This window comes from Protopterus annectens, chromosome 11.part0, assembly GCF_019279795.1.
Source record: "Protopterus annectens isolate FY-2018-M chromosome 11.part0, PAN1.0, whole genome shotgun sequence".
Classification (NCBI taxonomy): Eukaryota; Metazoa; Chordata; order Ceratodontiformes; family Protopteridae; genus Protopterus; species Protopterus annectens.
This window is the reverse complement of record NC_056745.1, coordinates 454698283-454721844: the sequence shown is the minus strand read 5'-3', so window position 1 is coordinate 454721844 and position 23562 is coordinate 454698283. Positions and strand designations below refer to the sequence as shown.

Sequence of the window (23562 nt, the reverse complement as noted above, 5' to 3'; positions counted from 1 at the left end):
ACCCAGCCTCAAGTAAACTGTGGGCTTCTGCTGAAGAGTTTTGAATATTTAACCACATTTCATTATTTAGATTTTTTTAAATAAAATCTAGAGAATGTAACTTTTCTTTATCCATCAAATGATGCCAAAATATTATTTTTCCTTAAAAGCAGACATTATTTTTATATTTAAAGTACTTGCATTATTTTGTGTACATGCTTAGATTTTAAACAAATACTCTCTTGTATGTCTTTCCATATGGCAGTGTAATTTTGTCTATAAAGTAATTGTCTTTATAACAGTAGATAAAGAATACAATTCTAAAAATCAAGAAAACCTATTCCCAAGTCCAAATTCTTAAATGATGACCAAGGGTCAATCTAGATTTGTTACAATACCAAAGAATTCCAAGTATTAAGGTATTAAATTCTCTGATGTAATGCTTAGGGGTGGGAAGAGCTAATGATTGTATTATATACAATATTTTTGGTAGTATTATCAGTTTTATTATTGAAAGTCTCTCCTACTATAAATAAGAATATGTTCCATTTATTGATATTTTTTAATATTTTCTAGATTACTATAATTTATATTTAGTATGCCTTATATATTTTTTCAGTTAAGATTATTCCTATTTTTATCAACTTGGGCAAAATATTTAAAGGATCTTTCTTCCATGTCATCTATATTGGAATTTATACACAGAATTCTTATTTTTTCATTAAATGTAAGATCAGATTTAGACTGAAATGTTTCTATAACCTCAAATGGGGAATTAAGTTAATTTTTATCATTCAATGTTAAAAGTACATCATTAGCAAACAGAAGTCATTTCGAATTTAAATTATTGCTTATTTGTATTCCTTTGATATCTGTTTTTGATCTTATGTAATTCGCAAACAGTTACATAACCACAAACATCCTTGCTTTGTTCCTTTAATAATCGTAATGGATTCTGAGACATACTAACCTATTTTTACATAAACTAAAGAATTTACATGGAGAATACATATAAGCTGCAGAAAACCCTTTGAAAAATTATATTCTTCTAAGACCAGTAGGAGATATTTCCAATTAAATGCATCAAAAGTGTTGATATTTAAACGTATTAAATTATCTTTTATATTAATATAGTCAATTATAGTTAATATTCTTTTAATGTTATAACTATTTCTATTTTTTACAAATCTAGTTTGATCATTATTACATATGAAAAATTCTGAATTCTAGTTGCAAGCCTAGACATGAATATTTTGTAATCAACATTTGATAATGAAATAGGTCTATAACAGGAACATTCGACTGGGTCCCTATCTGTTTTCAGGATTGGAGATATAAGAGTGTACTTCCATGAGGGCATAACTACTGATGAATCTAACTAACTGAAAAACATGGGGTAAGATGTTAAACATTTCCTTAGGCATAAGCTTATAAAGTTCAGATAGAATGCAGTCATTGCCTGGAGCTTTATTAGATTTAGTTTATTAATTTGATTTATGAGCACAACATTAAATACAGGTCTATTAATTTCGTTGTTCGTTTGTCAACTTACTCAGTGCATTTCCTAATAAAGGCTTTGATTGTGTCTTGCAAATCCAATACTGGACTAAATTGATTAATTTTACTAAAATAAGTTATAAATTCTCTTAAGATATCTTCTATTGCAGTGACTTTTTACTTATCAACTGAGTTGAATTCCTTGATGTGATTTGTTTTAATTAGCATTTTTGTTATAGATATTTTAAACATTCACTTTGGATTTATAATTTAGTGTGTTTAACCTTTTCTAAATTTATTTTAAATTCTATGATTTAGGATTCCTACATATACAGTGGATATAAAAAGTGTAAACACCCCTGTTAAAATTCTAGGTTTTTGTGATGTAAAACATGATGATACGATAAATCATTTCAAAACTTTTCCCACCTTTAACGTGACCTATAACCTCTATAATTCAATTAAAAAACAAACAAATCTGTTAGGGGAAAAAATAAAAAAAAGGGACAAAAAGCTGGTTGCGTAAGTGTGCGCACCCTTAAACTAATACTTTGTTGAAGCACCTTTTGATTTAATTACATCACTCAAGTCTTCTTGGGCAGGGGTCTATCAGCATGGCACATCTTTACTTGGCAATATTTGCCCACTCTTCCTTGCAATAGCGTTCCAAATCTGTCAGATTGCAAGGGCATCTCTTGTGCACAGCCCTCGAGGTCACCCCACAGATTTTCTATTGAATTTAGGTCTGGGCTCTGGCTGGGCCATTCCAAAACTTAAAAGAATGGCTTCACCAGAAGAAAATTAGTTGATTTGGATGTATGCTTGGGGTCATTGTCGTGTTGAAAGGTGAAATTCCTCTTCATCTTCAGCTTTCTAGCAGACGCCTGAATGTCTTGGGCCAAAAGTGACTGGTTAATTCCCTCCACCTTGACTAATTCCAGCTGAAGAAAAGGAACCCCAAAGCATGATACTGCCGCCACCACCACCATGCTTCACCGTGGAGATGGTGTTCGTTTGGTGATGCGAAGTGTTGTTTTTGCACTAAACGTACCTTTTGGAATTGTGGCCAAAAAGTTCAACCTTGGTCTTATCAGACCATAACACATTTTCCCACATGCTTTTGGGAGACCTGACGTATTGTTTGGGAAATTTTAGCCAGGCCAGGATGTTTTTATGTGTAAGAAAAGGCTTCCATCTTGCAACCCTACCTTATAATCCTGACATATGGAAAATACGGGAGATTGTCACGTAGTACACAACCAGTACTTGCCAGAAATTCCTGCAGCTCCTTCAGTGTTGCTGTAGGTCTCTTAGCAGTGTCCCTGACCAGTTTTTGTCTTGACTTTTTCATCAGTTTTGGAGGGACGTCCAGTTCTTTGTAATGTCACCATTACCCCATATTTTCTCCACTTTGTGATGACTGTCTTCACTGTATTCCATGGTACAGCCAATGCTATGGAAATGTTTTTGTACCCTTCTCCTGACTGATACCTTTCAACAATGAGATTTCGACAATTAGATCCCTTTGATGCTTTGTAAGCTCTCTGCGAACCATGGCTTTTGCTGTAGCGGGCAACTGAGTACATATCAGTAAAATCCTACTAAGACAGCTGAATTTTATTTGGGGTTAATCAGAGTCTCTTAAACTAATGGCAGGTATATACCCAAGAAGACTGACTACTGTAATTAAATGAAAAGGTGCTTCAACAAAGTATTAGTTTAAAGGTGTACACACTTCCATAACCAGCTTACTGTACCCCCCCTACAACAGATTCCCCACCTCCCAACTGAATTGTACAGGTCACATTAAAGGTGGAAAAAGTTTTGGATTTACTGTGGTCTCATTTTTTTTTATATCACAAAAAATGGCATTTTAACAGGGGTGTGTACACTTTTTATATCCACTGAATGCACTTTGGAATTTATTTTCTTTCACTGAGATATTACTGCTGTTTTGACTTTCTAGTTTTAATTTAACAATTTTTTCTGTATTTCAAGTAATTCCTTATCCCATTGTTTTTTTTTAAAGCATACCAATTTACAATTTTACCATTTAAGTAAGATTTTAGAGCATCCCATTTATAGATTTCAGATATGTCTTTAGTATTATTAAATTCAATGCATCTCTGTACCGCCTTATGAAAGAATTCTTTGAAATCCTTTAGGTTGGTTATACACGCTGGTAGTCTACTGAAGTGAGTACTGCTATTATGTTTCAAAAAAATTTCAAATGTTATGGCATTATGATCAGAAAGTGAACATCAGACTACTTTATCCAGACTAACAGTTAAATCACTGGACAAAAAGACATAATCAATTCTTGACTGCATTCCATGTCTAGTTGAAAATAATAAAGAAAAAAAAAGTGTGAATTTGAGACTGAATATTCATCAATATCTTTGATATAAAATAAATCAATACAATTTATTAAAGCTTTGGCTGTAGCTGACATTCTACATTTCACTTTTATATCTTCCTTAATATACAACAAAAAATCTCCTACCAAAATTAGGCTACCTTTTGAATGTTGAATAATCTGATCAAGATGAAGTTTAACTGTTTTAATGCCTACACCAGGTATCCAATAAATATTGAAGTGTAAAACATCCATTAATTTCTAAAGTGGCTAGACAAAACATTCCTTTATTATCTCTATATACATTTAATATACGTGGTATAGGCATACATTTTTCCCATAAATGACTACACCTCTTCAGATTATACTAAGAACTAGCTCTTACAGTATGTTTGTCACTGTCTACATCATTTGTTAGCAACTGTTTCTTGAATGAATATGACTTGAGAAGAGAGTAGTTTTAAATATTAAAACTACCTCTTTTGCATTCAGTTTAATCCATTATTACTAGAAATACACTTTAAATTTGTCATCTTGCAATTCTAAAAGCATTTTGATTAAATACTTCAAGACAGTATATAACAATATGTATAAACCACTTTCACAATGCATGTTAATATCTACAAATTTAGTGGACATAGTATTAATATATACAATCAGGATGCATAATTGAAGACACCAAAAAAAGGAGAGACGTTACAAAATATATTAAACATAAAATTACTTTAACTCACTCCCCACATGGAGTATAACACTCCTGACTTAGATAGCAACTATCCAAATCATACTACCCAACAACAAAAGCAGAATTAGTTCCACTAGACCAAACAATAAACATACTTCGTTAATAAAAAGAAAGGAAATAAAAAAGATGTTATATACTTTATAACAACTCTCAATGTAAATGCCATCACTCTAAGTTAAATGGGTTAATCAGTGTAGATTTCTATTCAGTATATAGTAGTTTAATATATATATATATATATATATATATATATATATATATATATATATATATATATATATATATATATATATATATATATATATATATATATATATATATATATATATATATATATATATATATATATATATATATATATATATATATACACACATACATGTATAAATACACACACAGACATTTTATATATATATATATATATATATATATATATATATATATATATAGATAGATATATATCTCTGGTTTACATTCACTTGGTCTGTTGGTGGATGGCCAACCGGGAAATGTGCGAAAGCAGTGCAGCAAATTCTCTTTTCCTGAATGCAATATGTGCGAAACGTAAAATACCCCCCCCCCCTTGACCCATGGTAGCGCTTGTTTAGGTGGTAGAGCTGTCGGACATGTTGCATTCTGTGTTTTGTACGACATTCCGACCATCTGCCACTGTGAAATTAGACATTCAGACTCGGCGTTACAACCGTTCGAGTTTAGTGTGGACGCTCAAACAAATGTATTCTATATATATATATATATATATATATATATATATATATATATACACACATGCACACACACACACACACACACATATATATATATATATATATATATATATATATATATATATATATATATATATATATATACACACACACACACATACACTCAAACATGTGCATATCTATAGATATATATATATATATATATATATATATATACACACACACACACACACATACACACGGGTTTCAAATATCTCATTATTTGAAAATTATGTAACTTTTACCCACAGCTGGAATGCAGAAATGTATCAAGTGTACCATACTAATTACATCAAAATGAATAATGTTGCCTACACAAAAAAAGACTGCAGTTTATATAAGTATTTATTTCAATGCGTGTCTTAATACCAAGTGAAAATACTCAGTGTAATAGAAATTACATGAATTAATAACAGACTCGCATTTAAAAGTGACAAGTTCTCCGTGCGAGTATAACTTGCCAAAGAAAGGTTGATTTTTTTTAAATGAAAAATCAGGGTAAAACAAAAGGAAAGAAGAATTTATGTTAGAACAAGAAGTTATGTACTCACCATAACGTTCGATGTATGTAGTCCATCTCGCCTCACATTCTTACCTGTGGGTTCGGAGCCGAATGTTGGCTCCGACTCGGTCATACTTTTTTAGCTCAAAGTCTTTCTATTGGCTGGGCTAAGATGGTATCCCATGTTGCTCTGCTCTCTATCCCCAGATCTAGTTTGCTGCGAGCACCAGCACTCATTCTCCATGCATACCACCACCTAAGGAAAGGAAGAACAAACCAAGAATGAAGGGAGCTCTGAAACCAGACCTAACCTCCAGATCCTCCAGGACGGGGGAAGGAGGGGGGGTAAGTAAGAATGTGAGGAGAGATGGACTACATACATCGAACGTTATGGTGAGTACATAACTTCTTGATATTATGTAGTCCAATTTCGCCTACATTCTTACCCGTGGGACAGTGTCCCCAGCACCTAAATCCTGGGAGGCTCAGTGGAAAATACTCCTGAGCACTATGGAACCAAAGGAAGACCTGCCCCTAGAATCCACATCTAACTTGTAATGAGTAACAAAGGAGTGAGGAGATGCCCAAGTAGCCGCAGCACAAATATCATCCATAGACAATCTGGCCTGAAAAGCTGTAGATGTAGATACAGAGTAGAGTAAGCCTTCACCCGGAACGGTAAATCTTTCCCCCCTGAGGAATAAATGAAAGAAATACAACTGGAAATCCACCTGGACAATAACTTTTGGAAACAGGAGACCCAATTCTGTTTTCCGAAAATGAAACAAACTGATCAGATTTTCTGAGGTCTTTCGTTCTGTGCAAATAAAAACATAATTGTCTGTGCACATCCAATTGATTAAATTTGAATTCTGCCTTGTTTGAAAACTGGGGAAAAACATTGGCAAGTCAATATATTGGTTAAGGTTACTGATTGACGCAACTTTGGGAAGAAAGGAGGGGTTCGGTCAGGGGAACCCTGTCCATATGAAAAATCAAATAAGGGGTTTTGATTGATAAAGCTTGAAGCTCCGAAATGCATCTGGATGACGTGATGGCTACCAAAAAGACAGTCTTCCAAGTTAAGAATTTTAAATCACAAGTGGCTGCAGGTTCAAAGGGGGGTCAAGTTAGACCCTGTAGAACAAAGTTTAAGTCCCAAGGCATAACAGGTTCCAGTACGAAGTAACAAAGTGCCCTTCAGGAAAGCCTTACAGAGTCTATGTGCCATCAGACTAGGCTCGTCCGAGACATGAAAGGTAGAAATCGCCGCCAATTGGACTTTAATGGTTGCGGCCGCTGAACCCTGGTTAAAGAGCATAGACAAGAACTCCAATACAAACGAAATTGGAGCTGTGTAAGGGTCAATCTTTCTGGCATGTGCCCAGATTGAAAACCTCTTCCCATTTGCTGTAATAAATATTCCTAGTCGAGGGCTTATGAGAGAAAGATAAAATATGAACCACCTCCGGAGAAAATTGATGAAGCCTAACTAATGATGGAAGTGGAGTAGCCAGGCTGTCAACCGGAGGGTCCGAAGAGAGGGATGGAGCTGCCCTGACATGTGCACCAGTAAGTCTGGTTGTGGGTCCAGAATCCAAGGAGCGTCCATGAGATAGGGATGGAGAACAGGGAACCAAATTTGACGAGGCCAGTGTGGGGCAATCAGAATAATTTTGCTTCCCAAGGATTGCGCTTTCTGAATAACCTTTGACAGCAAGGGGACCGGAAGGGAAGGCATATAGTAAGACTAGAGCATCCCTGGGTGACTCCCCCTGAGGGGGGATCAGTGTGAAGTAGCTGCTGCATTTGACATTGAGGGGGCTGGCAAAAAGGTCGCAGCAAGGCTGATCCCACCTGCAGAAGATATGCTCTGCAACTTGACAGTTCAGGGACCACTCATAAAGCTTCAGAAGAGCTCTGCTTAGCCTGTCTGCGATAACATTGGACTTCTCCGGAATGTGCATTACCACCAGAAAATGTTGGGAAGACACTGCCCACTGCCACAGTCACATGGCCTCCCTGCAAAGGGGATAAGACTTGGTTCCTCCATGCTTGTTCAGATACCACACCACTGACAAATTGTCTGAGTGGATTGCAATAGTCCCGAGAGGAAGAAAACTCTGAAGTGCTTGCAACACTAGTAGCACAGCTCTCATCGCCAGGACACTGATATGCAGATGCATCTCGTGCTCTTGCCACGTGCCTTGGACTGTCCTGCCTAGATAATGCCCCCCCCCATCTGGGAGGCATCCGGGGTCACAGTGGCAACCGGGGGTGGAACGAAGGGCTTTCCTGCATTCAGGTTGTCGGTGCGAAGCCACCAACTGAGATCCTGTTTGCACCTGTCTGAGTAGAATAGGGCGAGAAAGTGGAAGATGTTGGAGACTACTGGGCGAAGAGTAGCCACTGAAGGAGCCTCATATGTAACCTTGCCAGAAGGACTAACATAATCGTAGCAGCCATTGTCCCCACAATTGGAGGACCCACTTGCCTTCACTCTTCTCAGAGGGAGCAAGACGTAAACCTGTTGTTGTAGGACTCTGATTCTTTCCTGTGGTAGAAACGCCCGCATGAGGACGGTGTCTAATTCGGTGCCTATAAAAGTGACACGCTGTGAGGGCAACAAGGCAGATTTTTCCCAGTTCAATGTGATGCCCAACTGTTGACATAGGTTGATAGTAGCGTCCCTGGTCTGAAGTAGTAGATGCCTGATGGTGGCAGTAAGGAGCCAGTCATCCAGATATGGAAACACTTGGAATCCCAGATGTCTCAAGTGAGCAGTCACCACTGCCATGCATTTGGTAAACACCCTTGGCGTTGTGATGAGACCAAAGGGCAGGGCTCAAAACTGAAAGTGACTGGCTCCCAGCCAGAAGCGTAGGTGACTTCTGGATGCCCTGTCCATCTTTATGTGGTAGTAAGCATCCTGGAGGTCGATGGAGCACATCCACACTTCCTTAACCAAACAATGGGAGAATAGACTGCAATGTGACCATTTGGAACTTGGACTTTTGCACATGGGTGTTCAGCTGGCTGATATCCAATATGGGTCTCAGGTCCCCTGTCCTTTTTGGCACCAAAAAGAATCTGGAGTAAGTCCCTAATCCGATCTGGTCTGAGGGGACATGTTGGATGGCTCCTTTTTCTAGCAGCTTTGAAACTTCTGCAGCTGCGTAATCCCTTTAACTGGGTGGAACATTCGGGATATTTTTGATTGGAGGGGGATTTGACGAGAAGGGAATGACACATCCTCCGGAAATTATTCGTAGAACCCATTGGTCCTGGGTGATACTTTGCCAAGCCTCAGAGTATAATGAGATTCGACCCCCGACTGGCCCTGGAAATGCACAGTCGAGCCTCCCATCAGGAGCGGCGGTAGGGAGAACCATGAAAGGAATCGCTGTCTCCCAAGTTGCGGGGGCCTCCTCTGCCCCTAGGGCGGCGTCTCCCTGAATAACCACCCCCTCCCCCTGCCTCTGGAGGGGGGGCTCACCTTGTGCACCGGGAAAAAAAACCTCTGATTTCTTGAACCACATTTTTCCACCCCTCTGAGCCTTGGGATAAGGCCTAGAGGGAAGGGAAAAATGGACTCCTACGGCAGACAGTTTTTTTCCCTCCTGCTCGCACCTACTGAGAGTGTCTTTCACCTTGGTTCCGTACAAAGAGGAACCATCAAAAGGGGCATCGGTGAATGAAGACTTGAAGGCCTCCGCGAAATGACAAAGGCGCATCCAGGCCTGCCTCCTAAGAGCAACTCCTGAACTTTCTGCCCTACTCGCTCCCTCGGCTGCGTAGGAGATTAACCTCATGGAGGAGTTTGCAATGGAATTGAGGGTAGACATCTGAGCGTTGACCGTCTGGGCCACCGCCTCAGAAACATTACCCGTGAGAGTATCTCCAAGTTCCTTGAGGAGATCTCTCTGGAGCCGTGTAAAGTGTGATAAGTAATTCAGTGACTGTAAGGTAAAGGTCACTGAAGAAAACATACGCTTCCCGTACCGGTCCATAGTCCTAGACTCCTTGTTAGGGGGATGGATGGAGGAAGAAGTCTCAGCTAATTCCTTCTGGGTGGCAGCTGCCACCACCATGGCATCCACAGGGACTCCTTTGGACAGAAATTCCTTATCAGGAGGAGCAGACAAAAATTTATTGGGTCTCCTTGGGACTGGTTCCACAGAGTCAGGAGTTTCCCACACCCTTCGACAAACCAAATCCAGAAGCTTGTCAAAGGGTGGAGATACCCAGGAGGCGGAGGGCTGAGCACCAAAGGCCTTCAGGAAGACAGACTCATCCTCGGAGAGTGCTTTGGATGGCCAGTCACCTCTTTGCTTCAAAATCTCTAGGATGTCAGAGAAAAACATCCTCAGAGGATGACTTAGGGGACCCCTCAGATTCCTCGAGGTCGGTGTCTGATGTGAGAGACTCATCCTGGCAATCTATGTGCTTCCTTTTGCACCTCTTCTTTCTGGGTGGCTCCTCAGGCAAAAACTCTGAGGGGCCCTCAGAAATATGGGGACCACTCGTGGGGGTACCCAGAGGCCTTGGAGCTCCGCTGTCCAGAGATAGATGGCGATCAGAGACCTGCACCGGTGTAGAAGGGGACAGAATGACCTACCCGTATGCCGATGACGACCTGGCAAGCATGCTCCGCATGGCCTCAAAGGCTGGTCCTCCCGGGTCCGAAGAACGACCAGCCTCCGAAGCCAAGACAGGAGTCAAACTTCCCCGCGCTGAAGCGCCAAGAGGGAGACTAGGAGCAGAGAGGTGTCCCGAAGCCTCTCCCTCGGGTCCGACCAAAGAATCCTGAGTCCTGAACCCCGTGGACGGCACCGACAGGGTCGGAGCGGATGTCGTAACTGACCTAGGGACATCACACAGAGCCGAGCACTCCGGCTCCGAAAGCCGAGATATGCTCGGAGGAGGAAGTATCGATGCAAGTTGAGGGACCGGCTCCGAGGCCGACTGGGTCGGAGCAGAGAACAATTTTGCCAGTACCGGTGACTGAAGAAGTCTCTGCACCACTCTATCGACGTCCACATCTGATAAGGGATACTGGCCTAATGCTAGGCGATTGGCTCTGAACAGGTTCCAAGAAGACTGGAGCCGAAGCAGGTTCCATAACAACTGACACTTCCTGCGGCCTAGAGGAAATTGGAGCTGAGGATGTCGATGCAGACTTTGCTATTTTCTCCGATGGCTCCGAGGAGACTGATGGAGCCGGAGATAGCTTTTGAGGATTTTGCCTCGAGCTGGAAGCACTCTCCAGACCCTCCTCGAAGGAGGGTTTCAGAAGTCCCTTCAAAATCAATGTATTCTTCCTTTCCTGAACACGCGGACCAAAGACATGACAGAAACTGCACGATTTCTGGAGATGAATCGCTCCCAGGCAGTACACACAGAGTGTCCATCGGTAATGGACATTTTATAACTGCACCTAGAGCACTTCTTGAAGCCCGAGGGCTTATGCTCCTTAGTATCTTTGGACATAGTTAACCAACAACAAATATCCAACTGAAAAATCGACCAACGGTCAAACAGTCACAAGGCGGGAACAAGCCAACAACAGACAGAATACCACAAGATCTCGAAGTTAAACGATCCTCAGACACAAATACAAGGGGGGGAGGGACTAATTCCTCTAATTTAAATGGCTTTCGTCCCGGGAAACTTTTAGCACATAAGGAAAGCAAGGAGACAGACTAGGTCCTCTAACTGAAACGGGCCTAGCCCGTTGGAAACGGCTAGTGGGATACCACAGAATAAACAATCAAGAAAAACACAACTTTTCCACAATACAGACAAGAACAGACACAATAGCTATTAAAATAGCTTTTTTGCAAAAAACTTCTCTGATATAAGAAAAAGGGTACTTAGCCACAGCCAAGAGCGAGACCACGTCCGAGCTACATGAGTGGCAAACAAGATCTGGGGATAGAGAGCAGTGTAGCATGGGATACAATCTTAGCCCAGTCAATAGAAAGACTTTGAGCTAAAAAAGTACGGCCGAGTCGGAGCTGACACTCTGCTCCGAACACACGGGTAAGAATGTAGGCGAGATTGGACTACATAACATCAGTTCTTTAGCTTCACATAACAGTATCAAATGTTTAAAATATAACAACTTGAGTAGCAAATGTCTTTAATAAACAATATAACGTTTTTTGATTTAAATATATTAAAACTGAATCAAAATTTCTTAAAATAAATCAAGGAGGAATAAATTAAACTATAGTTCATCACCATCTTATTTATTTTGCTTCTTCTCTTCTCCGCCCCCCTCCATCTTAAAGAAATATCTATGTGGCGATACCATGAATTATGTAGATAAAATTCTTTGCCCTTTCTTTTTGGTATTTCAGTTTTTCAATATTCATAGTAATGGCAACAGACAGCGTCTGAATACACAAGATATGCCTATATCAGGCTTAATTATAAATCAGTGCATCTATGCCATTTCTATTTTGATGTGACCTCAATATCAAACATGTAACCATCTGTATTTGCCCACAACAACTACTGATGGGAACTATAAGCAAACAAAATTCCTTCTCTGACATATTATCCACCTCCGGACCTCTGGCATCATCTCTCCAAATCCTCCATCAACCACTCAGCCAAAACTGGTTATGTACTTTAATTTTCATATTTTATTTGAAACATAAGAATAGTTGTGTAAAATCTTACCATAACCACAGATGTCCTCCTCTTCCATGTTGCAGTATTCCAAACCCTTAGGTTATACTCTGCTGGCTACCCAAACGTACGGCCAGTATACAAAAGCTTCTAGTCACTGTTAGGTACATGGAACGTCTGATGTTGGCTGAGGGAGCGTGGGCCATAAAAGTGACATGTGAACGTACCTTTCCTCTGAACTTCTCTGTCAGTCGAACATTGGCTCTTCTTGCCATCCCTCCCATCAGATCTTTAAATTAAAAGATAAGTACCCCGTTGGGGCTGTTTTTTCCGTTTCTCTTGGGTCACTGCATGCCTGCTTAAAGTTCATGTTAACCAGGAAAGGAAAGTGCAAGTACGGATGTCAGATCCCCCCATAAGGATGCCCGTGACCTCTGTCTTTTCTGCTTATGGCCTACACACAACCATCAAACCTGTGAGATCTGCCTTCATACCCAAGTCATCCACACACCTTTAATATTTATCTAGAAAACAAGCGTCTTAAATGCTTGGCGCTAGCAATGGAGGGCCTGTCCAGACAGACCAATAGAGCCACCTAAAAAGAAGGCCAAATTTCCCAGGCTTGAACATGCTGCCGCATCTCCTCTAGAAGACATCAGGCTGGAGGAACTTTTGGAATCTGCCAAAACAGGTATAGCGGGCACCACTCGGTAAGCCATAGAACCTAGGGCGGAAAGCACGTCCATGGAGGTATATTGACCAGACATTCGGTAGCTAGCAGAGGATAACCCACGGGGTTGGAATACTGCAACATGAGAACAGAAGGACATCATACACTGAGTTCAGAACCATCAGAATATACTTTGCAGTGGGTGTCCATTTCATGAACTACCCCCAGAATCATTCTTCTGTAGAAATCTATCACCTATACATGTTGATGAAACAGCAAATTGGAGAGGATTAAAAAACAAACTATATCCTTTTGTATAATTTTATGCCACTGTATCTTCAGCTTCCCTTTTCCCCCTTCTGAAGTTTGCTTTATTTTTAGAGCAAGTTAACTGTTATGGGCTGCAGAGAACTATTTAATATGTAACAGCACTCATCTGAGCTGCATCCATAAACTCCGCCCCATTACAGATATCTATCTCATCAGGCACAATAAATGTTTAGTTATTGTTATCTAATGAGAATGCTCAAGGTACACAAAACTCTGAACTTAAAGGATCTAATCTAAAATATTTTTGAACCAGCAAACACACAGCTATAAATTAACTGCATGTCAATGTGCAAGTGTAAAAGGAAGCCATGATGCTGGAAGATTTATACTTGCAGTGCAAGTTTTATGTTCCATGCCAGAGACAACAAAAAAGGTTTCAGCAACTAACTAACTTTGCTCGAGCTCAGTATAATGTAAATCACATATCACTCACATCTCTAAGCCAACCACCACCAAACCAGTTACTCTGTTTAAACATATGAACATAAATCAGTGCTTGTCTCCATGAATCAGTCACAGACAGAGGAACGGACAGCTCAAATCACAATGAACTCTACCGCAAAGTAAATTCCACTTCTGTCACATTTAGCACGAAACAGCAAAAAAAGTGTATAAAGTATTCAAATCCCTCATATATAACACAGGTCTGATGGCACCACAATTTCACAATCTTTCCCAGATTCTAGAGATACAGGCTAACAATACACAATGTAATGGCACTCCAATCACAACACCCATCACCAAGTCCCAACTCCACCAGGAACACAAACTCCTCAAAGGACTATCAGACAAATCCAGGTCTAACAGAAGACCATATTAACTTCTCTTAAAGAGATGAATAATTTTAATGTCACATTGCTGTATGTACTCCATTCCTTGCAACTGAAGTACTAAACTAATAACCAAACCCCACTGACATTACTGACATACTATTATTTAAGATTATGCTTACCTGCTGAATCATTTTAAAACTGAATTATATGTTAAATAAAATTATTATAATTTTAATATAAAACCTATAAGTACTTGCTGTACTAGCTCTAGTTATCATATATGTGTTAAAGGATAGAAAAATTATTAATTTTAAGTATAACAAGCTATAAAGTAAACAGAGCAACCATTACTACGTTAACATATAAAAGAATTGAATATTAAAATGAGAATTGGTATACGTAAAAGAGTAACTGACAAAAACACAGTTACATTTGCATTGTTCACATCCAGGTTTCTTGTTTGAGGTAAAAAGGGTATTGGGAAAAATATACTTATGTATACATATGCATTAAACAGCTTAATAATAATAATATTGAAATTGTTTAGTCGTTTTTCTTAATTTTTTTTTCTCATTGGTTTTCCATGCATTTCTTTCTGCCACTTGTTTCAGGTTCACTTATTCCAGTCCATGGCTTCTGCTTCTTCAATTATATTTTTTTTTCAAAAAAGACAACACAGTATCCAAGTCCTCAAATACCCTGGTCCCATCCGCAAGAAATAATTTGAGTCTAGTGGGGAAACGTAAATGAACCTATACCTGTTTTTTTCTTGAGCTCCTTAATTTATGGCAACAACCATTTCCTTTTAGATACCGCTGTGTAGGAATAATCATTGTCAAACCTTATTAATTTTTCTACAAGTTCGATGGGAGATCTTGACTAGGCTGTCTTCGGTATCAGCTCCTTGTCCTGGGATGAAAAAAACTTTACAATGGTAGATCTCGGTGTTGAATTATTCTCAGGAGTAGCTGGCATAGATCTATGTGCTCTCCCGATGCAATAGGACATTGTTTCAGGCAGGTCAAGGATGTTAGGAAGCCAGGTTATTAAAAAGTTGGTCATATTACTCCCTTCTATTTTGTCAGGTAAAACAAAAATGCGGATATTTTTTTTCGAGATCTGTTCTCTAGATCATGTATTTTACTCAATAAGGTATTTCGCTTAAATAGGAATTCAGTGTTTTCTTCTTCTGACTGTCTTTTTTCCACATCATTTAAAGCTTCTTCTATTATTGAAATCTGCACTTTGTTGATTAAGAAACTCTTGGATTAGTTCCATTTGCTTAGTACACCTCTCCTTAAAATTGCCCAGTTTATGGTCCATTTTGCCCCTATTCAGAGAAAGTTCCTGAATATTAGTCAAAACCTTTTTTCAGACAAGTATCTTGAGTTGGTTTTTGTATGTCTCATTCTATAAATGTGAAGATTTTCCAAATAGTTTGACAGGAAAATGTAGGGAATAAATCAAATGTTTTTTGATAGCGACCAAAACAGTTTAAGTTATTAATTTCTGGCAATAAAGAAGCAAGTACAATAACTTAAAAATAAAATTTCCTGTCAGAAAAGCAAGAATGGCAGAACTGGTGAAATCTACTCCTATCTCCTCAGCATCCTGGCCACACCCCACCCCCTGCTAGTGGCTTCTGATGAGAAAGTACGGCTTGCTGTTGAAGATGGAAACCCTGGATTACAGTAGCCTGGCAAACTGCAGCTATATAGCCAAATGAGCTTCAATGAATTCTGCGGCTTAAACTGGTTAAAGCTTTGACTTGGTCATGCTTACTGCTCCCCCTCCCTCACACTTGTGAGCAAAGGCAGAGCAGAGTTCCTGGCTTGAAGTAAGAGATTCTTGGTGGGGTAGTTTACAAGCCAGTCATCCAAGTATGGGAACAATAGGAACCCCAACAACCTGAGATGGGCTGCTACCACTGCCACACATTTGGTGAACACTTGAGGAGGGATGTGATGAGACCAAGGGGCAGGGCTATGAACTAGTACTGACTGGCTCCCAGCTGAAGTGGAAAAACCTCCTGGACCTTTTGTCCATCTTTATGTGGTAGTATGAGTCCTGGAGATGTATGGAGCACACAGTCATCCTTCCTCAGCAATGGTAGTATGGACTATACCATGACCAACCAGAATTTCATCCATTTCACATATTGGTTAAAGTGCCTGAGGTCCAGAATTGTCCTTGGGTCCCATTTCTTCTTTGGCACCAAAAAGAACCTTAAGTAATTTCTGGATCCTTGCTAGTCTGGTGGGCCGCCCTCTTGGATTACTCATCTGCCTAGCAGCTTTCTTACCTCTACAGCTGCTGCCTTTTGCTGACAGGGTGGCACAATGCGTAGTTTCCTTGAACGAGGAGGATGAGAAAGAAAGACAATTGAGACACCTCTGGTTATAATCCTCTGCACCCAAGTATCTCAAGTGATGGATGCCAAGGTCATAGGGTGCAGGGGCTAAGCACCCCCCCCCAGAACTGCCTCCAGATTGTAGCAGTCAGGCAACTGTTCAGAAGTGCTAAAAACGCTCATCGAAGAAGAGACCCTGAAAGTCTTAGCTTTGCAGACCACCTCTTCTGCATGTATGTGTGTGTGTGTGTGTGTGTGTGGGGGGACGACAACTTCCACTATTTTTCTCCCTCTGCCTCGGGTAGGTGTCACTAGCAACACAAGTGCCTGAAGCAAAACCTTGGAATTTGTAGAACCACAGTTTCTTCCTTCCTTTCTGGTTTCCCGAGAAAGCCCTTTTGGGGTAGAAAATCAAATTTCTATGACAAACAAGGTTTTATTGCTTTGCTCCCCCTTCGCAGGGGGTATTGATAAGAAATTTAAAGTGCTCCGCAAAGGTGCATCCACAGCCCTTATGCCATTATGGGAAGAGGGAAGAGCTCGAGTCTGGAAAATGTGACAGAGTCGGCTCTAATGACTGGATCTATTCTGTAACCCATGAGTGAGGAAGAATGAAAAGGACAACATCTGAACCTGTTGAATAGAATGAAGCGAGAACATCGGAAAAAATTCACAATACTTTCTGAAAATACCACAACAGAAACAGTAAAACAAATCAAACCTACTGGGAGTCATAAAAGAGGAACATCTAAAATTTGATATACACATTGTGCAAGTTGTAAAAATAAACAAATAAATAAAAATAAAAAGGCTTATTACACAGAAGTAAACACTGACAGCACCAGAAAAACAATGCATCAACCAACTTTAATACAATTTCTCTTTTACGCCTCCCCTATCCTAACACTCACAGTACTAAAAATTCAACTAGACAGCTGTTACACAAAATTGCTAGGTTTGCCACCAACCTACCTACAAGATACCACTGCATAGTACTAAAACAATTACACAAGCTAGAACTCCCACAATCTTACCTACAATTATTACCCATGATTTAGTATGTAAACAAGAAAAAGTACAGTTGTGTACACTTACCATAAATGTAGATGTTAGAGTGTATTCACTGCTGCAGTCATTACATTTGAGTAATCTGCTGGCAGGTTGCCCTCAGTCGGCCTGATTAACAAAGTCTTGGGTCCTGCATCGGTTGCTGTCCCTTCTTCCATGACGTCAGGTCGTCAGGGGTATAAAAAGTACAGTTTTGTACCTACCATAAATGTAGATGTCCGAACAGGATTGCATCTGCAGTCATAACAAATGGGTTGTCCTGTCGTCAGGCAGCCCTTCGGTCGGCCGGATTCCAAAGTCTGGGTCTGGCCTCGGCTGGTGTCGCACTTCACCCGACGTCATCTCTGCTGGTCTTCGGGTATAAAGGCATCAGCCGACGCCATTTTCCTCAGTGTTTCTTGCCCCAGATGCCAGTTGCCCTCTTGGAAAACTAAATTTTGGGTAAATGCCAATGTTTCCAAAAAAGTAGGCAAACACAAAAATAAGCATGTATGTACATATATACAAACAAATACAGCATAAGAGATCCCCCCCAGCTAGCTATTAGGAGGGTAAATACCCTAGGAATACCACAGAAGGGAAGGAGGGTGGGTAATCCTGACTGCAGATGCTACCCTGTTCGGACATCTACATTTATGGTAGGTACAAAACTGTACTATGTCCTTCAAGGATGCATCTGCAGTCATAACAAATGGGTAGAATACCATAGCCAAACTAGCGGAGGAGGAAGAAGAATTATGGTGTAGTTAGGATCCCTTGCAATACAGCAGTGGCAAACCCTGCTCGGGATCTAGAGTATAGAGGTAAGTTATAATGCTTGGCAAATGTATGCACGGAGGTCCAAGTAGCCGCCTCAATAATGTCCTTGGTTGCCACTCCTCGTAAGAAAGCTGTGGTAGTGGCTGTAGCCCTTGTAGAGTGAGGTCTTATGTTCTGTGGAATTGGTTTTCCATGGTAGGAGTAACAGAATCTGATGCAATTTCCTATCCACTTGGAAATTGTCTGTTTGGAAATTGCTTTTCCTTCCCTTCCTGTTGCATAGGCCACTAGAAGCTGGTCAGTTTTTCTATTGCCCTTGGTTCTGTCCAGGTAGTAGCGCAACTGTCTATGTACATCCAAGGTATGCAGCAGTCTTTCCCCCCTTGTTCTGTGGATTGGGAAAGAAGGTAGGTAGGTGGATTGCCTGGTTTAGAGACACTCTGGATACCACCTTAGGCATAAATGTAGGATTAGTTCTCATGGATACTCTATCTTGATGGAAGATTAGGAAGGGTTGTACTGCCATTAAGGCCTGTAGTTCCGAAACCCTTCTTGCTGAAGTAATTGCCAGTAGGAAAGCAGTTTTCCAGGATAGGTGTTGAGGATCTGCTGTTGCTGCTGGTTCGAATGGAGGGAGTGTCAATTTTTCTAGCACAAAGTTCAAGTCCCATGCTGGTAATGGTGGTTTCCTAGGAGGTTTTACATTCTTGATTCCTCTGAGGAACTGCCTGAGTAGAGGATGTGAGAAGACAGGGGGATCAAAGCTGCATTCTGCAGAAATAGCTGATGCATGTATCTTGATGGAGGAATAGGACAGGCCTGTATGGAGAAGCTCTGCCAAATACTCCAGGATGTTGGCAATATCTATCTTTGACACATCTTTTCCTCTTTCAGTGCTCCAAATGACAAACCTTTTCCATTTCCCTGCATAGTTCCTTCTTGTAGAAGGTCTGCGGGCCTCCAGGATAATGTCTTTAACCCTTTGGGATAAATCTGGGTTAGTTGCTGTTATGTAATGTTCCAGGCAGTTAGTTGCAGAGTTTTTAGATTTGGATGCATGATGTTGTAGTCGTTCTGAGTTAACATCAAAGGCATCAGGGGTAGTGTCCACGTTCTCCCCCGTGACATGCTCCTCAGCAATGGATACCAGTGTTGTCTTGGCCAATTTGGAGCTATCAGAATTATCATTGGACGCTCCTCTTTGATTTTCAGTAGTATCTTGTGCATCAAAGGAAGAGGTGGGAATGCATATGCTGTTAGGCCTTTCCAACTGAAGGATAGAGAGTCCACCTTCCATGCAAGTGGGTGGTATGTCCTTGTGCAGAATTTCTTGAGCTGGTGATTGAGTGGGGATGCGAATAGGTCTATTTGTGGCATTCCCCATTTCTGTGTGATGGCCTTGAAGATGTCCGGGTGTAGCATCCATTCGTGAGCATCCGAGGTAGTTCTGCTTAACATGTCTGCTAGGATGTTTTCTTTTCCCGGTACAAATATTGCCTGTAACTGTATGTTGTAGCTCAGAGCCATATTCCATAGGTACAGAGTCATTCGGCATAGGGGGTATGAATGAGTGCCTCCCTGTTGTTGATGTACCACATGACTGTGGTGTTGTCTGTCCTTATCATCAAATGGCCTTCTTTGAGGAATGGTCTGAAATTCTGGATTGCTAGTTTTACTGCCAGCATTTCTTTTTGATTTATGTGCAGGTGCAGTTGATCTGGGGTCCATAATCCTTGTTGGATTCGGCTGAAGATTGACCCATTTGCTCGGTTTCGGCCGAAACCGAGACACTCGCGGTTTGCTTAACCGTGGTTTCAGCCGAAACCACGGACCGCGAGTGTCGGTCTTTTTCTTTGCGTTTTTTAACAATTTGAGAAGTCGGAGGATCCGACGGCATAATGTACGCAAAATCTGAGCCGAAAAACTGTTCAGCAAACTCCGACCGACACCTAAGCGTTCGTCGGTTGAAGGAAGCACAGGCTAAACAGGCTGCTACGTCGTGGTCTGGGCCTAAACAAGGTAAGCAGTAAGAGTGGAAATCTTTATGAGGTATTTGTTTCCCACAAGTTAAACAGTTATTTACTTTTTCTGACATCGGCTGAGGCAAGAAAGAGTCCCCAACGGGGTACTTAGCTTTTTAGAAGTCTTCGAAGTAGTATTCGGTAGTAGTAATCTCTGGATCTGACCGACCGGCACTTGCGAACAGCTTCTGCTTCGGGCGCCACGCGGCAAGAAAGACTGAGAAAAATGGCGTCGGCTGATGCCTTTATACCCGAAGACCAGCAGAGATGACGTCGGGTGAAGTGCGACACCAGCCGAGGCCAGACCCAGACTTTGGAATCCGGCCGACCGAAGGGCTGCCTGAGGACAGGACAACCCATTTGTTATGACTGCAGATGCATCCTTGAAGGACATCATGCAGCCAACGCCATTACATCAGTTTTTCTTGCCCCAGATGTCAGGTGCCCCCGAAATGGGGAGCAAAATATATAGAAGTAATTAAAAACACAAAAATATACCTCCAAACAAAAGCAAATACACCAAAAAGGCTTTTAAGCAAACTAAAAGAAAGTAGAGGTATAGTAAGAGAAAAACAGGGGGCTGGAGGGACGGTAACCAGGACTGCAACAGTGAATACACTCTTAACATCTACATTTATGCTAAGTGTACACAACTGTACTATGTTCTTCGTGCTTCACTGTTGCAGTCATTACATTTGGGTACATTCTCAAAGCTATGGTTGGGAGGATGGATTTATACAGCATTAGAACCAGCTATAAGGCCCTGCAAAACAGCAGTGGCAAAGCCAGCTCTGGATTTAGAGAAAATTGATAAGTGATGATGTTTGGTGAAAGTATGAACTGAACTCCAGGTAGCAGCTTCTAGAATATCCCTGGTAGGAACACCTCTGAGAAAGGCTGTAAAAGTAGATGCAGCCCTGGTGGAATGAGATCTGATGCCCTGGGGGATAGGTTTTCCATGGTGCTTACAGCAGAAATTAATACAATGGCTTATCCATTTAGAAATTGTTTGTTTTGAAATAGCCTTCTCCTCTGCCCCTGCAGCAAATGCTACCAGCAGTTGTTCAGATTTTCTTCGAGATTTAGTCCTGTCCAAGTAGAATCTAAGTTGTCTGTGTATATCCAATGAATGCAGAATCCACTCCCCCTTGTTCTGTGGGTTGGGAAAGAAAGTTGGCAAATGAATGGACTGATTAAGAATCACACTGGATACCACCTTGGGCATGAAGGATTGATTGGTCCTGAGTGACACCCTGCCCGCATGAAAGATGATGAAAGGCTCCACTGCCATTAGGGCCGGTAATTCAGATATCCTTCTAGCTGAAGTGATTGCTAAAAGAAAGGCTGTTTTCCAGGAAAGGAAAGTCTGCAGTAGCAGCTGGCTCGAAAGGAAGTAGAGTGAGTTTCTCCAATACAAAGTTAAGGTCCCAGGCAGGGGTTGGAGCTCTCCTGGGTGGTCTCAAGTTTTTGGCCCCTCTGAGATACTGCTTTAGCAGAGGATGAGAGAAGAGAGGGGATCTGTGTTGTAATGAGCTGAAATGGCTGAGGCATGGATTGTAATGGAAGAAAAAGACAGGCCCTTGTGAAGCATGTCAGTTAAGTATTGCAAAATCTGAGGTAAACTGGCCGCTGCTGTGCTCATCCCTTGAGACTGATTCCAGGTACAGAATCTTTTCCATTTGTCAGCATAAGATTTTCTAGTACTAGGTCTTCTCGCCTCCAAAATGACATCCATCACAGGTTTGCTGAGGGATGCTAAGGGGCAATTTAAATGATTAGCCAAGCTGCAAGAATCAATATTTGGAACTGAGGGTGCAGAATTTGGTTCGGCTGCTGAGACAGCAAGGAAGGTGTCTGAGGCAGGTGCCATGGAGAAATTTGTGACACACTGCTCAGGAGTGGGTACCAGTGTTGGCGTGGCCAGTCTGGAGCAATCAAAATAATTTTTGGTTTGTCCTGTTTGACTTTTAGTAGAACTTTGGAGAGCAGAGGCAGAGGAGGAAAGGCATAGACTGATGGGTTTTTCCAGCTGAAGGACAGAGCATCCACTTTCCAGGTTTTTTTTTGTGAGGTGCTCTTGTGCAAAATTGTCCAACTGGTAGTTCTAGGGTGAGGCAAAAAGATCCATGTCTGGGCTCCCCTATTTGCATGTCAACATGTTAAAAATCAGTGGTTCCAGTTTCATTCATGTGGGTCCATGAGATTTCTACTTAGTTCATCTGCCAGAATATTCAGCTTTCCTGGCAGGAATTGAGCTTCTAGTTGTACTTGGTAGCTCACGGCCATGTTCCACAATGCCATGGCTAGTCTGCAGAGGGGGTAGGAATGTGTACCCCCCTGCTTTTTCATGTACCACATAACCGTGGTGTTGTCCGTCTTTACCATTAGTTGTCCTGGATGAAGGTAGTCCTTGAAGGCTGTTAGAGCATTCGGTTTGCTTGCGTCTTTCGGCTTTTCCCGGTTAGTGGTCGCCACAGTGGAACTCCCATTCGCTAATGATTGGCAGTTGATTTTTACGTACCGGTTTGCCAGGCCTGACGCACAGCCTTCAACAAAGGTACGCCTATTCACGCACGTCTCCACGCAGAAGATGCTCTAGCTGAGAATCGAACTGGACAGCGTCTTACTGTGAGGCGACAACGCTACCGAAGCACCACCACCACGGGTCTGTCAGAGCATTCTGTACAGCTAGCATTTCTTTTTGATTGATATGAAGGTGCATTTGATTTGGGCTCCATTTGCCCTGAACGCACTTTCCTGCCAGATGAGCCCCCCATGCATAGTCTGATGCTTCTGTAGTTAGGGTTTGGGCGGCAGGGGGTGGTGTGAATGGCAGTCCCTTGTTTTGGTGGCAGGCCTCTGCCCACCATAGGAACTCTAGGCGCAAGCAAGGTATGATAGGAATCATTGTTTCCAGGCTGTAACAATGTTGACTCCATAAACTTTTTTAAGTACCAATGAAGTTTCCTCATATGCAGTCTTGCACTTGGAATTAGAAGAATGCAGGAGGCCATGAACCCCAAGGCTTGCATTACTTGTTTTGCAGAGAGCAGGGTTTTTGTGGCCACCTGTTTGAAGTAAGTCACCAAATGAATTTGCTTTTCTGGCA

The 23562-nt window shown here is 41.2% G+C and overlaps 1 protein-coding gene across 3 annotated transcripts in view; it reads right to left on the bottom strand.

The window, feature by feature from the left end:
* Positions 1-23562, bottom strand: part of PPP1R12A (protein phosphatase 1 regulatory subunit 12A) — a 2492399-nt gene that overhangs the window by 2063992 nt on the left and 404845 nt on the right. The window lies entirely within an intron of this gene.